General features: G+C 40.5%; 1 protein-coding gene across 24 annotated transcripts in view; it reads left to right on the top strand.

The window, feature by feature from the left end:
• Positions 1-16,585, top strand: part of dlg2 (discs, large homolog 2 (Drosophila)) — a 284,477-nt gene that overhangs the window by 50,230 nt on the left and 217,662 nt on the right. The gene's annotated exons all lie outside the window — the stretch shown is intronic.

The raw sequence follows: 16,585 nt of genomic DNA, 5'->3' as shown, positions 1-16,585 counted from the left end.
TTTCCTGAGTCATAGACGCTACAGTTCGCTAAAATGATTCAAATCGGCGAGTTACGTCTGTAGGAAATGGTTGTGTGTGGGTGTACTAGACATCTGAAATGTATTTGCGGTTAGAGTTCTAGTGGCAAGACTTCGTAGCTTTGTGGTGGTACTGTAGTAGTGCGACTTATCCAGGAAAGTGTGTTACAGTGTGATACTTCAGTGTTATTCTGCTTCACTGCATACACTATACAATCTCAGATCTGCTCTCTCGGATCGCTCTACTTTCCCATCCTGACAGCCGAAATGCAAATATTCGTTCACGTGCTGTGTAAGGTGTGTTCAGAATGAGGAATGCCTTCTTATGATGCCAGAGTAAACCTGCAAAGCTCTGTGCCGTGCATTCCAAACATTCTGTCACAACGACTGACATATCACCAATGTTGCTTTCTAAGTATTGCTCGAACGCAGCACGGGTTCATCTGGTTTATTCGCTTTCCTTTCGGTAAAGTCTCAGCCATAATATTGAAGGTAGTCCAGCCGATAGCTTCTCACCGGAACCCACAGCTGTCAAGGAACCTGGGTTTGTTTGATTCAGTACTTGACTTGAGCCAAGTTCGTAAGCTCCAGGATTGGTTTGGTTGAGTTAGAGTGATTTCTATACGTGGGTGTGGTGGTGGTGTGGGTTTAACTGCACTGCGATCTGCATTGCAATGGTCTTCTTCTCAGCTGGAGGACTAGGAGAAGTCATTTTAAACTGAAACAAATAAAAGTTGAGCTTCTGCGGGTGGAATCCTCGTATGCACGAGCGTAGGAATTTGCCGTCACTACCTCACTGACTTCATAACCGAGAACGGATCATGACTGTTACGGCTTGTCTGGATTCGATCGCACCGGGAATGAGAGAATGGACTTCCCTCCCACTGAAAAACCAAAGCGCTGAACACTTATTTAAAAATATCAGTGAGATTGTATTGACGTAGTTAAATGTCTTGGATTGAAACTGTGGTTAGTACCACAGTAGATGTACTTCAGGGACACCAAACAAACTAACAAAACAATCAATAACTACGGTTTCGGCTGGCTAACTAATCTAAAATTGGTTACAGGAACAGAATTATACAATATTCTACCTTCGTATTGCCTCCTACTTGTTCTACACAGTGTATCCTGTATCTGGAATGCAATAGGGTATTATTAACAACAAATCAGCTAGTAAATTGTTTTCTATGCAGCCACGGTGGAAATTTCCTCTTTGAAGACAAATGAATTATCCATCCAGCCATCCGCCCACCCGCCCATCCATCCATCCATACACCCACCCACCTACCTACCTATCCGTCCATCTATCCACCTATCTATCTATCTGTCTAAATAAATAAATCAATAAACAGTCAGTTTGGTCTGGAACAGGTGGCTCCTCCAGTGAGGACGAGAGGGAGAATCCAACACAGCTCTGTCTCACACACTAGTGCTCCTCCATCGACTTTTATTGGCCAATGAGGACACACCGTGTGCTGCTGCTACAAAAGAAACAAAGAACGAGGTAGAAAACACAAACGCTGTCCACGACAGGTGGTCGTAAAAATAATGTAAGTAATTGCTAAAAAAAATTGGATAGAAAGAAGACTGCATTGTGTCTAATAATACCGACCAGTCATGACACATGAAATACTAATACACTAAATAACTTACTGATTTTTTGCCGCTATCACATATCCAAATAGTTTTAGTGTGAGCAGGTTTCTCCAGCTCGGGAAAACAGCCTACAGGTTTACAGTACGTTTCTTTTTGTTATAATTATGCTCTTATAGTATGTGGAAACACTGGCTATTTAGCAGAAATTCCATTTTTTAGTGTAATGTACAGTGTGTTGGTTATTTAAGTTATATAGTAGGAAAAGTGAGAGACCAATAGTGAAAATGCTTCTAATTTCAATGCAAATTATACCATTAACAACAACTTGAGTGAAAAGTAGAATCTTTAAACTATTTACACGAACTTCAGAGTTTCTTAGTACATGCTATGTCCCTCTTTTTGCTTTAAGGACAGTATGCGCTCGAGCCGGCATGGACTCCACAAGCTTGTGCAAAAAACGTCTGATCCGTTTTTAGATCAGATCCATCACAGTCGACTGAACACATGCTTCAATAGAAGAGATTGCCATGAGGAAAAGCTGACCTTTTGTACAAAGCAGTTAACATGGTCAATATCACACATTTGCATCCATTTAAATAAAGACCTTGAAAATAGTGCAGAATCTTGAATATTAAATATTCAAATTCTTGAACATTTACTTTATTTGATTGAAATGTTTCCAATCTTAAATGGAAAAACAAGAAAAAATGCAGTAAATAAAAATCCCAGTTCTTCAATGTGGTGTCTGAGTTCTGGACCCCATCGTATCTACACCGATCAGCCGTAACATTAAATTCACCTGCCTAATATACTGTAGGTCCCTCTTGTGCACCCAAAACAGCAATGACCCGTCGTGATATGGACTCCACAAGACCTCTGAAGGTGTGCTGTGGGATCTGGCACCAGGACGTTAGCAGCAGATCCTTTAAGTCCTGTATGTTCCTCAAACCATTCCTGAACAATTATTGCAGTGTGGCAGGACGCATCATCCTGCTGAAAGAGCCACTACCATTAGGGAATTCCGTTGCCATGAAGGGGTATACTTCGCCTACAACAATGTTTAGGTAGGTGGCATGTATCAAAGTAACGCCACATGAAAGCCAGGACCAAAAGTTTCTCAGCAGAACATTACCCAGAGCATCACACTGCCTCTGCCAGCTTGCCTTTTTCCCATAGTGCATCCTGGTGCCATCTCTTCCCCAGGTAAGTGACGCACACGCACCCAGCTAACCACATGATATAAAAAAAAGGTGATTCATCAGACCAGGCCACCTTCTTCCATTGCTTCATGGTCCACTTGTAGGCACTTTCAGTGGTGGACAGGGGTCAGCATGGGCACTCTGACCGGTCTACAGCTACGCAGTCCCATATGCAGCAAGCTGAGACGCACTGTGTGTTCTGACACCTTTCTATCAAAGCCAGCATGTTTGTGCTACAGTAGATCTTCTGTGGGATCGGCCCAGATGGGCCACGCGCATCAGTGAGCCTTAGGTACCATCCCCGATTCAACGGTTGTCTTTCCTTGGTAGGTACTAACCACTGCGTACCGGGAACACCCCACAAGACCTGCCGTTTTGGAGATGCTCTGACCCAGTCGTCTAGCCATCACAATTTGGCCCTTGTCAAAGTCGCTCAGATCCTTACGCTTGCCCATTTTACCTTCTTCCAACACATCAACTTTGAGAACTGACTGTTCACTTCCTGCCTAATCTATCCCACCCCTCGACAGGGGGACACTGTCACTGTTACAAGATGTTCAATGTTTTTCACATCACCTGTCAGTGGTTTTCACCTTATGGCTGATCGGTGTATATCTATCACTGTTTACAGGCTCTTTTGTTTACAGCTGCATAATCATTTATATTATAACACGCATTGCATAATTCTGCCTGAAATTCAAGCACAGGATACTTGTTTTGAACTCTGCATTAAAGGTGAAGGAGGTGTTATGGATGTACAAGTCTGTTAGATGTGTCTCTTGGTTATTTCGTCACTGACTTTTTTCTAGTTCTGGGCTAATTTCATTTTTAAAGTGAAGTCAGCTAGTGTCCTTCATATCTGTTTTTTTCCCCCCTCTCTATCCTCATGGTTCATTCATTAAGTTGAGAGAGCTTTGGTAAAAACCCAATTCAGAATAAATATCAATGCTCATATGGCTTCTGAGCTATAAAAACAAAGGTATTTTACAGCATATATTCATGTCTGAAGAAAACTCTATGGAGTAACTGCAGTGTATTGCGTTCATACTAGTGGATGTAGTGTGTGTGTGTGTGTGTGTGTGTGTGTGTGTGTTTGTATGTATGAGAGAGAGAGAGAGAGAGAGAGAGAGTGAGCAAGAGAGAGCGCAGCCGAAAGCCAGAGGAAACTGAAGAATCTTTAGATGGGAAGAACAGATGCAAAACAAGCGGGACCTTTTTCTCTTTGTCTCGCTCTCTAGATTTTTGGATTCGCTGCAGTGTTCGTCAGAGAGTTCTCTACTCTGTAAATTTCGACAAAGAATAACACAAACAAGATCATTTATAGATATCTCCATGGAGGCTGAGGGTGTTACACTGCTGTACGCTCTGTCTCTATCCTCATCTCAACTGTGGCTGCTGCTAGCTCCGGTTTGTTCACTGGCTTCTAACCGAACAGAGACAAAAAAAAACAAAAACAACCTCATTATCATAAGCAGCTTGGGTGTCCTGGGACACACATGCAGGTTCAAAAGCACAAAAGAGCTAGACACAGGAACAGAATAATGATTCTCCTGACAGTTAAGGAGAAAGACAGGAGAGTGAAAGACAGGCCAGAGAGACTGAGAAAGGAGGACAGAGTTTGAGTGAAGAACACAGTCCCCTGAGTCCCAGTTTTGTAGATTTTGCCATGTACTAACCTCCCAATGGCACAGACATCCACAGTTAACAAAATCCCAAATAGCAGAAAACAATCCTGATATTAAGTTAGCTATCATCCACCCTTCCAAGAGGCAAAATATTAGGATGGTGATACATATAGGCTGATCCTATTAAGTAATGAAAAATTAATTAACACTTTTCTACAGGGAAATTGTTGCTATGTCCTATATGTCAACCTTCATATTTGATTTATTATTATTATTATTATTATTATTATTATTATTATTATTATTAGAGCATCCTGAATCACCTCCTGGGTATGTTTTGACAGTTACTTCAGATTAAAATGTGCTTTTCCAAATACAAAAAAATACAAGCATCTTGTCATATCAGAGCAAACCAGTGACTACATTTCCTGTCTTGCACTGCGGCCTACAAACATGGCCACCATGGACCGCAATTCCCAGAACACTCACGTTCATTCTAATCACGCACACCTGCATCCGATCTCACACACAATCACACCACATATAAAAGAGACTGTTTGAGCACTAAGTCTTTGCGACGTATTACGTGTGTTTTGCGTATACCAAGTTGTTGTTCAACGTGTTTTGTGTCCTGGTTTTTATCTTGTTCTAGCCCTCGTTTTCGTGTCGTGTTTATCCTCGTGTGCCGATCGCCTGACCTACTGCCTGTTTATGACCACGTCTATGTTTCACGATCTGGAATTGTCTGCCTGTCTCTCATATAATAAAGCTCTTATCTGCATTTGCATCCGTCCTCAACTCCATTACGTGACGCATCTGTGTATTTTTGTGTTTATATTTAGCCGAGATGTAGGTGTAAGTTTGAAGAAACTAACATGGAGAGTTAACGAGGTATTTCAACTCAAATGTACGAGCCCTGCTTTGCTCTTCCTAAAATGAACAGTGTTTTGAACCGAAATATGTGAAAATTGTGGCTTGCCATCCATTGGTGTACAGTTGTTATGATTAACATTTTACCAAGACTATTCCTGTTAACCTTACTACCTTTACTTTTAATAATGAATTAATTTGAATTGTTACTTTTAATTTTGTTCCTGTGGAATTCATTTATTCATTCATTCACTGAATTCATTCATCTCCAATAACCGCTTCATCCTGGTCAGGTACACAGTGGGATCATGAGTTGATCATATTTTCCCAGGAACACAGGACTCAGGGTGGGAATACCTGCTGGATGGGATATCAGGGCACCATGCACACACCTAGGGGTGATTTAAAATAGCCAGTCCATCTACCGGCATGTTTCTGGGAGGTAGGACGAAACCGGAAAACCCGAGGGAAACCCATGCTGAAACCCATTCCGCACAGAACTCAGGATGAAACTGGGGACCAAGCTATGAGCTTGCTGAAGTTGAACACAGCTTAGCCTACATAGAGTACATATAAAAATGTACAGTAAACATTGTACTGATGTACTATAACGCTAGCTCCTTTCATCCCCCAGATTCAAGTACTTGGTGCTTATATCAGTCTTTAAAAATTTATATTTGATGCACCTTTGGTTATTATACCTTATCTGTCATAGTTTTGTTAATTTCAGAGTTAACATAAGTACTGTAGTAAATAAATATAACAACACTGGTACCACAGTAAAAGGAAAAGTTAGTAATAGTTACCCTAAAGCAGGGGATCTCAAACTATTTATCTGAAAAACAAACCTATTTATTTTAGAACCAAACTCTAACAATCATGCACATTATTTAATCATGACCAATAATTTTGGCTGTTTATTGGCATTTGAGAGGTGGCAGAGACTTCAGCAGTTGCAGGTTAGGATGCTTTGTTTAAAACAGGTGTGAGGGAAATTATTCATTTATACTAATAGTTTTGTTCTTGTTCTATTCCTGATCATCAGAGGATAATATCAAAGAAGGTCATGTCACGTCATTTAGTTGAGTACAGAATGTTTATCTGCTTACAGAGACACAAACATGTTTTTCTGTTAAGGGTTCTGAAACACAGCCTGTTCGAACTGCCTCAAATTGCTCCTTATCATGCATAGAAGTGTATCGTGCCCTGTGCTTCATATATATAGATGTTCAGCACAAGCGCCTCAGAGCGCTCTCATTCTTCTATCCTGTATTCATCCTTCTGTAATAAACCTTTTCACCTGAGAGGACGAGTCTGCGAGTGTTGTCTAATTTCCGCGACAGAGGCAAGGGTCATGCGATGTACAAGCAGACTAAATCAGGCAAAAACCACAAACCAGAATAACACCATGCAGGATTTAAGGCTTAGTAATGTCAGGCAAGAATACACTGAGTGGCTACTTCATAGAGATCTGTGGGTTTGAGTGAGTGTGAGTGTGTGTGTGTGTGTGTATGTGTATATATATATATATATATATATATATATATATATATATATATATATATATATATATATATATATATATATATCATATATATAAAGAATATAAAGAAATGTCCTCTCACATTCACCTGCTTTTATTTCCAGCAAATTTCTTAACATATTTGTATTAACATAAAAAGATTCAACAACTGAGACCTAAACTGAACAAGTTTCACAGACATTTGACAAACAGAAATGGAATAATGAGTCCCTGAACAAAGGGGGGCGGGGGTCGTCAATATTAAAAGTAACTGTCAGTATCAGCTGCTTTAAGTACTACAGTGCATCTCATCCTCATGGACTGCACCAGATTTCTCAGTTCTTGCTGAGAGATGTTGCTCCACTCTTCCACCAAGGTAACTGCAAGTTTTCGGTCACGTCTGTGGGGACACGGTTACATGTAATTTTCTAATGCAAGGACGATCAGCTGTCCTTCCTGTCTCCCTGTAGCCCTGTCTCAGGCGTCTTACATTATAGACGTTGCAGTTTATTGCTCTGGCCACATGTGCAGTCCTCATTCCTCCCTGCAGCAGGCCTATGGCATGTTCACACAGCCCTAGACATCTTTCTCCTGGTGTTTTTCAGTCAGTAGAAAGGTGTCTTTAGTGTCCTAAATTATTGTAACCGTGACCTTAATTACCTACCAACTGTAAACTGTTCGTGTCTTAAGGACTGCTCCACAGGTGCATGTGCAGTAATTGTTTACGGTTCATTGAACAAGCATGAAAAACATTGTTTAAACCATTTCCAATAAAGATCTGTAAAGCTTACTTGGTTTTTACAAAATTATCTTTAAAATACAGTCTCCTGAAAAAGGGACGTTTCTTTTTTATATGCAGTGTTCATGATTAAGTTAGATTGACGGTGACTGAGAACTTGCCAGCCTTCGTGTGTGTTGGGTGTTGTGGTCCGTGATGGCCGTTTCTGTAGGCCGCGAAGCCGGTTGGGAGTTGCGGTTCGCAGCGGCCATCTTTGTAGGCCGCAATGCATTTTTAGGAATTTGAAAATCGTGGACCCCCTAGCTATATTTCTCAGAACTTGAGCCATGGCCTTAAAGAACCATCGTAACACTATAGTAGTGTTGAGGCTAAATATATAATCACTGGCATAATGAGCCATAGTAAAACATGTTTAGGATACATTGTATTTAATGGTAACTTAAATACAGCTAAACTTTGTCAAATTAAATGCAGTTTAATTTGAGAGAGAGAGGGGAGGTGAGTTGATTGATGGACTGTACATCTTTATAATGCTGTTATCTTAGGAATTCACAGTTTTGACTGTGTAACGCTGTTTTTATGTGTTACTGTTGGAGATACTGTGTGTCTTCCTTCTATTTTAAGCTCTCTTGAAAGTATGCACATCCACCCAACCCCCTTTTCTTCAGTCAACATCTCTCTCTCTCTCTCTCTCTCTCTCTCTCTCTCTCTCTCTCCATTATTCTGGGTAGTCTAAGTTATATAATGGTTTCGGTAGGTTAGTGCTGAACGAAATGCCTCCCACGTGTGTGTGTGTGTGTGTGTTGTAACGTATCAGTACCCTGATGCTGCCATATCTTTTTTTATTGTTAGTGTTACTTGACCACATGTTCCTCTCCTCGCCTCTTCTCTTTTCTCCACCTCCAGCTTTCTTCTTCCTCTTCTGTCGTTTTTTATTTTTTATTTTTTTTTTTACCTCCTCTTGTGTCCTTTCTTTTTCCATTCCTCTCTCTGGACGGTGTGGGAGCACTCACTTGTTCACTCAGTGTGAGTGAAAGTGAGGAAACACACACACGGCCACACAGAGTTTGTATGTTTTGGAAGACATGGTGTAATGTACACTAAAAACCTAGTGTCATTGCTAATCACTAGGTAACTGGCGTGTTTAGTGTTTACTGCAGCGCAAAACTGACACATGAGGAAGCGATTCTTGTCTGTGCGTCGATTGTTTTCCAGTCTTGTCGATTGTGTACGTCCTTTAAATATTAATACTATAGTGTGCTGACATTAGCTTTTGAAGTGAGCTAAGTGGTGCATCTCATTGAACGGGAACTGAAGCAGACATGGTTCTTACCATATCAGCCAGTACTTCTATTATATCAGCTTTTATTTTTATTTTCTATCACCCATCTCTAATTGCATCAGAGCTGTCCTCTTGCTTTTATCAGAAGGTTCATGCTTTAGAAAGTGTCCATGCTGAGAGGAATGGGCAGAGGGAGGATATTTCCGAGCTAGATCACACATGCATGATAAACTCAAGGCAAAACATGAAGCTAATTTGTTAACCGGGACTACAGGGGATTGTATTTGCATGAAGGAATATGTAACTTGGGGCCTAGTACAAAATTTGTCTAATTGGGAACAGCAATTGTGTGAGCAAAATAATACTAAAAGTCATTATTTTGTAAAGATTTTATTTGAAAGTTTTGTTAAGGCCCATCCAGCCAGGATCCTATCCCAGGGAACTCGGGGCACAAGTTGAGGGACACCGTGGACAGGGTGCCAACCCATCTCAGGGCACAATCACACACATTCACATACTACGAACAATTTGGAAATGCCAGTCGGCCTACAACGCATGTCTTTGGACTCGGGGAGGAAACCGCCGGAGCACGGGGAGAACATGCAAGCTCCGCCCACAAAGGGCAGAGGCGGGATTTGAACCCCCAACTCCTGAAGGTGCGAGGCAAACGTGCTAACCTCTAAGCAACTGTACCCCCTTTTGTTAAAGCCATTATTTGTTTGTTTATATATTTATTTCTTTTATCCATCCATCCATCTTCTATAGCGCTTATCCTTTTCAGGGTCACGGGGAAACCTGGAGCCTATCCCAGGGAGCATCGGGCACAAGGTGGGGTACACCCTGGACAGGGTGCCATTCCATCGCAGGGCATATTTCATTTTACAATTTTCAAAATTTTGTTCCGTATCTTAAAATCTCAAAATAATATGTTTCTCAAAATCAAAACCGTTTTCATGTTATTACTACAGATGCACCGATGTATAAGGGCAATTTTTCACACCATCGGCCGATAGTTTACAAACACCCGATGATCAGGGCCAATTAGATCCTGTCAATCAAAATAGGGCGGGAAAACACATTGATTTCGTGCTGTGTGTAAAGATGATGTCTCTTGTGTGGAATGACGATAAAACTGCAGTTTGTAAGCTCTATAAGCTCTGCACTGCTAAAATTATACACCGGACGCTGCAGCAGTGAAGCGGGAGTTTCAGCGTCGAGTCTATTTTATTTATTTTATTTGCCGCACTGCTCGCGGTGAATTAAAGCACCAGTACACTGATGAAATATTTAAATGAAGATGAGCTGACAAAAAAGTATATATTGCACAGAATAATATATTTGTAGAGTAGTGTATTTCATATCCAGTTAATGTTAATATATAAAGAAGTTGATATTATATAATATATAAATTATATATATTATATTTGTGTGAAATAACTGAGAATAAAGTTTTTTTTCTCCACAATTTCAGAATTGTGGAGTTAATTATTATTCATTTAAAAGAAGGCATTAAAGGCAGAACTATCGGTATCGGCCGATATCACTCTGAATAATCGGTTCTCGGTATCGGCTGAGAAATTTAGTATCGGTGCATCTCTAATTATTACAAATTTTAAATTATTACTATCTTTTAATACAAATTGCACCTCCAATGCCAACTGCGTTCAGGGTAAATGTGTAAAAATGTATATACTTTATGAACAGAACATACACTGATGTCTACTCTCTTTTACTTTGTGTGCATATTGTATTTTTATACAGTTTCATTTTTCTTTTTAAGATTCGGTCTCACCACAGCTCTCAAGAACAATTAACACACCCCACAACCTCATTTAAATATTGTTTCCTTACCTAGTGGCAGAGCAGGGAAGCGTATTTCCAGGGAAATTTCATAAGGGAAATAGTCTGAATCCTGATGATACCACAGCATGGGAGTCCTTAGTATTGTCAGTGGGAATGATCGTGTAACACTCTCCCCCTAACCAAACATATACGACTTGGAGTTCATATGCTTTTTAACTACCCTGTGACTTAAAATGAGCAGCTGTATGGATATGCTACGATGACTGAACTTCAGATGTACCACATACAGTATGCGTCCTGTGTTTTCCTCCAGTGCTTGCTGAATGCTCGGTTAGTGGACTGTGATTTAGTAAGATTAGATTCGTCTAGTATTGTATTTTATATAAAATAAGTATGCCCATTGGTTCATTTATTACAGTTTACATGACTGCTCACAAAAATACAGCATGTCCATTGGTCTTTAACTTGATTGATTTATTGAGTATCGCTTTAGTAGTGATTTTTAAATTATGTTCCCAGGATGTTATTTTTCCTGGGATGTTATTGCCCATCCCTAAGTTAAAGGTTAAAACGCTGATCCGAAACCACTTAAACATAATCGTGAGTCACTCATTTTAAACTCTGAGTGAAAGAAAGTTCAGGAGGACGATGTTTATATGCAGAGGAGGAGATTTGGAGATTGAGGAGATTTGTCTGCTTTGGAGGATTGGCTAGATATGATGATGATGTTGATGATGTTGATGATGATGTTGATGTTGTTGATGATGTTGATGATGATGATGCTGATGTATTGCCTGTGGTCAGGAGCATTGTGTGCCTAAGCTCATACGCACAGCTAATGACCTGCAGGTATGGTGACATCATTCACTCACACCCACCCACACACACACACACACACACACACACACACACACACACACACACACACACACGACCATTACACTAATCTGTAACCCATGACAATGATGAGAATTAGATGTCAGTATGAATCAGTGTTAACAGTACTGAAATGTTGTGCCCTTCAGGAGTTATGTACTGAACCCCAATCATCAGTTTAGTGGTGGTTTAGTTAAATGTCACTGCGTTCAAAACACTACGGAATGCCACATGACCACAATATTAAATATATAAATATAATATAATGAAATTCATAATTGTATAAACAGTCCCCTCCAAAACTATTGGAACAGGAAGGCCCATTCATTTGCTTGTGCTACAGACCAAAGACCATTTGGGTTTGAGATCAAAAGATGGATATGAGATGAGAGTTTAGGATTTCAGTTTTTATTTCCTGGTATTAAACAACATAAAACATAGAACCTAACCTTATAACAGACCTCTGAATATTTAGGTGAGCAAAAGTATAAGAACAGACAAGTGTTGAAGTAAATTAAAGTAAATAACAAGGTTAAGGTCTAGTGATTGACTTGGCCAGTCTAAATCCTTCCTCTTTTCCTCCTGATGAAGTCCTTTGTTGAGTTGGCAGTGTGTTTTGGATCATTGTCTTGCTGCATGATGAAGTTCCTGTGATTAACTGGGATGCGTTTTTGTGTAAATTGCCAGACAAACTGTTTGTGTAAACTTCTGACTTCATTCTGATGCCACCATCATGAGTTACATCATCAATAAAGATTAGTGATCCTGTTCCTGAAGCAGCCATGAAAGCCCAAACCATGACACAACCATCACCATGTTTCACAGATCAGCTTGTATGTTTTGGACCATGAGTAGATCCTTTCTTTCACCATCACACTGGCCTTTCTAACACTTTGGTAGAGGTTAATATTGGTTCCAGAACTTTTGTGTATTTTTTTGTGAATTCCAGTCTAGCCTTCTGTTTCTTACTGCTGATGAGTGGTTTGCATTTTGTGGTATGACCACTATATTTCTGATGTCTATGTCTTCTTCGATTGCTGGATTGTGATACCTTCACCCCTGCCCTGTGGAGGTTGTTGGTGATGTCACTGACTGTTGTTTTCCTTGGCCGACCCATTTAGTGTCTGTTGCTCATTACTCCAGTGGTTTCTTTCTCTTTCAGAACATTCCGGATTGTTACATTGGCCAGTGTTTGTGCAGTGCCTCTGATTGAGTTTTCCTCTTTTCTCAGCTTCAAAATGACTTTTTTCTCCCATAGACAGCTCTCTGGTCTTCATATTGGTTTATCCTTTGTAACAAAAAAAATCTTCACAGGTGAACCTGAAGGCTAAAACCAAGAGTAGATGTTCAGAGCGATCTACTGTTTAAACAATCAGTTTAACAGGACACACCTGGGTAACAAGCAACAGCCACATGCTCCTATATTTTTGCTTGCATACAAATTTGATGTTCTGATACTAAATGTGCTGTTCTATGTCGTTTGTGTAATGAATTAGGCTAAGTCTTGTTAATTGTGCAAGAAATAGGATGTACTATATCAAGTGATGTTTTATCGACTGGCAGCCAGTTTTGTTAAATTAAGGCAAAATCTTAGTCAATGATAACCTACTTTATAACCACATATATATATATATATATATATATATATATATATATATATATATATATATATATATATATATATATATATATATATATTTTAATGTTAAAATCTACTTCGTCAGTCCTTATTTTCTATCCATTGATTTCCTTGGTGGTGCGGGGGTTTAAACTCTTAATATTGATCTAACCTTTGAATGTAAGTTACTGATTGAAGTTTCCAACTCTGAATGCAGTTCTTTTTGAAAACGTCTTCCAGTTATAGTAAGCTTGAACAGTGCCTCCTGTTTGAAACCAAAGGTGTGAGTAAAACATTAGTGAATACAAATGTTTAGCATTGTGATCCACAACAGGCCCACTGGCATGCTGCTTGCCTGATTACTATCCACTGGAGGTCATACAGAAAATAACTTTGAATGATAAAGGTTCTACTAAGATAGCAATTAGCATATATTATTAAAACAAAGTGCCTGTCACATGAAATGAATGAGATTGAGGAGTCCAGTGCCTTGGAATTAGTGGCTAATTAGTGGCTTATGTGCCCAGCTGTGTAATAATTGTGCAGGTAAACCCTGACAGACTTTAGAAAGTACTGGTGGTACAAATAAGGGAATTCCTACAGGCATTTAGACGTTTTTTTAAAAGACAAATGTAATGTAGTTTATTCATTTTTAATGTATTTTTATGATTAAATAATTTTATATTCTTATATTTTGTTTGTATTGTCCAGGTGCCAGTCCAGTCTGTGTTTGCAGTGTATCACATGCTCTTGCTATAGAAGGCCTGGTATGTTTTTATGCTGTTATTATCGAGGATGCTTGCATTCTGTAAATTATTGGATCTCATAGTCTCCTCTTAAATGGTAAATGGCACACTTATATAGCGCTTTTATCCAAAGCACTTTACATTTGTCTCATTCCCACACGTACTCACACACCAATGGTAGCAGAGCTGCCATGCAAGGCGCTAACTTGTCATCAGGAGCAACTTGGGGTTCAGCGTCTTGCCCAAGGACACTTCGGCATGTGGAGTCATCCGGGCCGGGAATCGAACTGCCAACCTTATAATTAGTGAACAACCCGCTCTACCACCTCCGCCGCAGCCACTGGCTCTTGTTACCTATCTTGGGATCCTCATTAAAACTCTCTCTCTCTCTCTCTCTCTCTCTCTCTCTCTCTCTCTCTCTCTCTCTCTCTCTCTCTCTCTCTCTCGCTCTCTCTCTCTCTCTCTCGCTCTCTCTCGCTCTCTCTCTCTCGCTCTCTCTCTCTCTCTCTCTCTCTCTCTCTCGCTCTCTCTCTCTCTCGCTCTCTCTCTCTCTCGCTCTCTCTCTCTCTCTCTCTCTGTGTGTGCGCGCGCGCGTGTGTGTGTGGAGGGTGTTGACAATTTGCTGTATGCAGGGCTAAGTCTGTTTGCAGTGGTACGGGGCATGACCCCACATCCACTCACTTAGTAACCCTGACCAATACTTGCCCTCGAAAATAGGTAGATTTCCCATTACTCTTACAGACACAGGTTCAAAAGACTTGAACAAATAAATAGCAGGAGGAAGCAAAAGATGTTAGGAGGCATGCTAGACATCTATTAATGTGATTGTGGAAGGGAGGACCATTTGACTGCACTCTCATACTCGTTCAGTTTTCTGTTGTGTTGTAAAACACACTAAAGCTGCTATAACCCGCTGAATCGGCACTAATTCCTTTATGTGGTGTGACCATAGAGGATAAAGAGTCGAGAGTTGGGCAACTCCGACTGGGGATTTCATCTGTCAGTTTTAGGTGAAGTGGTTTTGATTGAAGATTATTGAGACTGTTGAGCTGGAAGGACAATCTGAGTGTGTAGGAATGGTTTTACTTGAACACATACAGTACATATCTATTGAGTGTGTCTTGGAGTTCCAATAATGTGACGTGGTGAACATGTATGTGTGTGGGTCTCGTCGAGGGAGAGATAGATAGAACCACATGCATCGCTGTAATGTTAGTCATGACAAATGTGTGCAGCTGACCTTTTGAAGCCTTTGTGTGTACATGTGTGAATGACTCACCCGCTCAGTAGAAGTTGGAGTTATATTTATATGTGTTAAAGCGTTTGGTTTTGGTTGCAGCATTGTCCTGTTTGCAGCATTTTTGGACTTACGCTCACTCGCTTTCTATTTCTGTCTGTTGCCTTGAATGCGTCACAGGCAGGAGAGAACATCAGTGTGGGTAAAAATGCCAGTGACATTTAAATAAGAGTAGTTTGTATGAGATTGTGTTGGAAACGTCTAACGGTAATACAAGCTACATACCCACTCACACTTACCTGATGACTAAACGAAGCCAATGCAAAACACATCTTCTCCAGTCAATGTGTGCGTCCAATGGTGTGCATCTGAAGCATTTATTTTTTGCCACATCTATGCTAATTTTAGGAACTACATTTAAAATCCTTGGGCAGCAAACTCTCCTTTTGGTCTTACATTCGCCCTGTGTGCACATTTCCACTCCCTATCTACATGCTACCCTTCCATGCTGTCTACAGTGAGGGAAAAAAGTATTTGATCCCCTGCTGATTTTGTACGTTTGCCCACTGACAAAGAAATAATCAGTCTATAATTTTAATGGTAGATTTATTTGAACAGTGAGAGACAGAATAATAACAAAAAAAAATCCAGAAAAACGCATGTCAAAAATGTTATAAATTGATTTGCATTTTAATGAGGGAAATAAGTATTTGACCCCTCTGCAAAACATGACAGTACTTGGTGGCAAAACCCTTGTTGGCAATCACAGAGGTCAGACGTTTCTTGTAGTTGGCCACCAGGTTTGCACACATCTCAGGAGGGATTTTGTCCCACTCCTCTTTGCAGATCTTCTCCCAGTCATTAAGGTTTTGAGGCTGACGTTTGGGAACTCGAACCTTCAGCTCCCTCCACAGATTTTGTATGGGAGTAAGGTCTGGAGACTGGCTAGGCCACTCCAGGACCTTAATGTGCTTCTTCTTGAGCCACTCCTTTGTTGCCTTGGCCGTGTGTTTTGGATCATTGTCATGCTGGAATACCCATCCACGACCCATTTTCAATGCCCTGGCTGAAGGAAGGAGGTTCTCACCCAAGATTTGACGGTACATGGCCCCGTCAATCGTCCCTTTGATGCGGTGAAGTTGTCCTGTCCCCTTAGCAGAAAAACACCCCCAAAGCATAATGTTTCCACCTCCATGTTTGACGGTGGGGATGGTGTTCTTGGGGTCATAGGCAGCATTCCTCCTCCTCCAAACACGGCGAGTTGAGTTGATGCCAAAGAGCTCCATTTTGGTCTCATCTGACCACAACACTTTCACCCAGTTATCCTCTGAATCATTCAGATTTTCATTGGCAAAATTCAGCGGGCATGTATATGTGCTTTCTTGAGCAGCGGACCTTGCGGGCACTGCAGGATTTCAGTCCTTCACGGCATAGTGTGTTACCAATTGTTT

The sequence above is a fragment of the Ictalurus punctatus genome, chromosome 16, assembly GCF_001660625.3.
Source record: "Ictalurus punctatus breed USDA103 chromosome 16, Coco_2.0, whole genome shotgun sequence".
In the NCBI taxonomy this organism is placed as follows: domain Eukaryota; kingdom Metazoa; phylum Chordata; class Actinopteri; order Siluriformes; family Ictaluridae; genus Ictalurus; species Ictalurus punctatus.
Note: the sequence above shows the minus strand (reverse complement) of the source record. Positions and strands in the feature narration are given on the sequence as shown.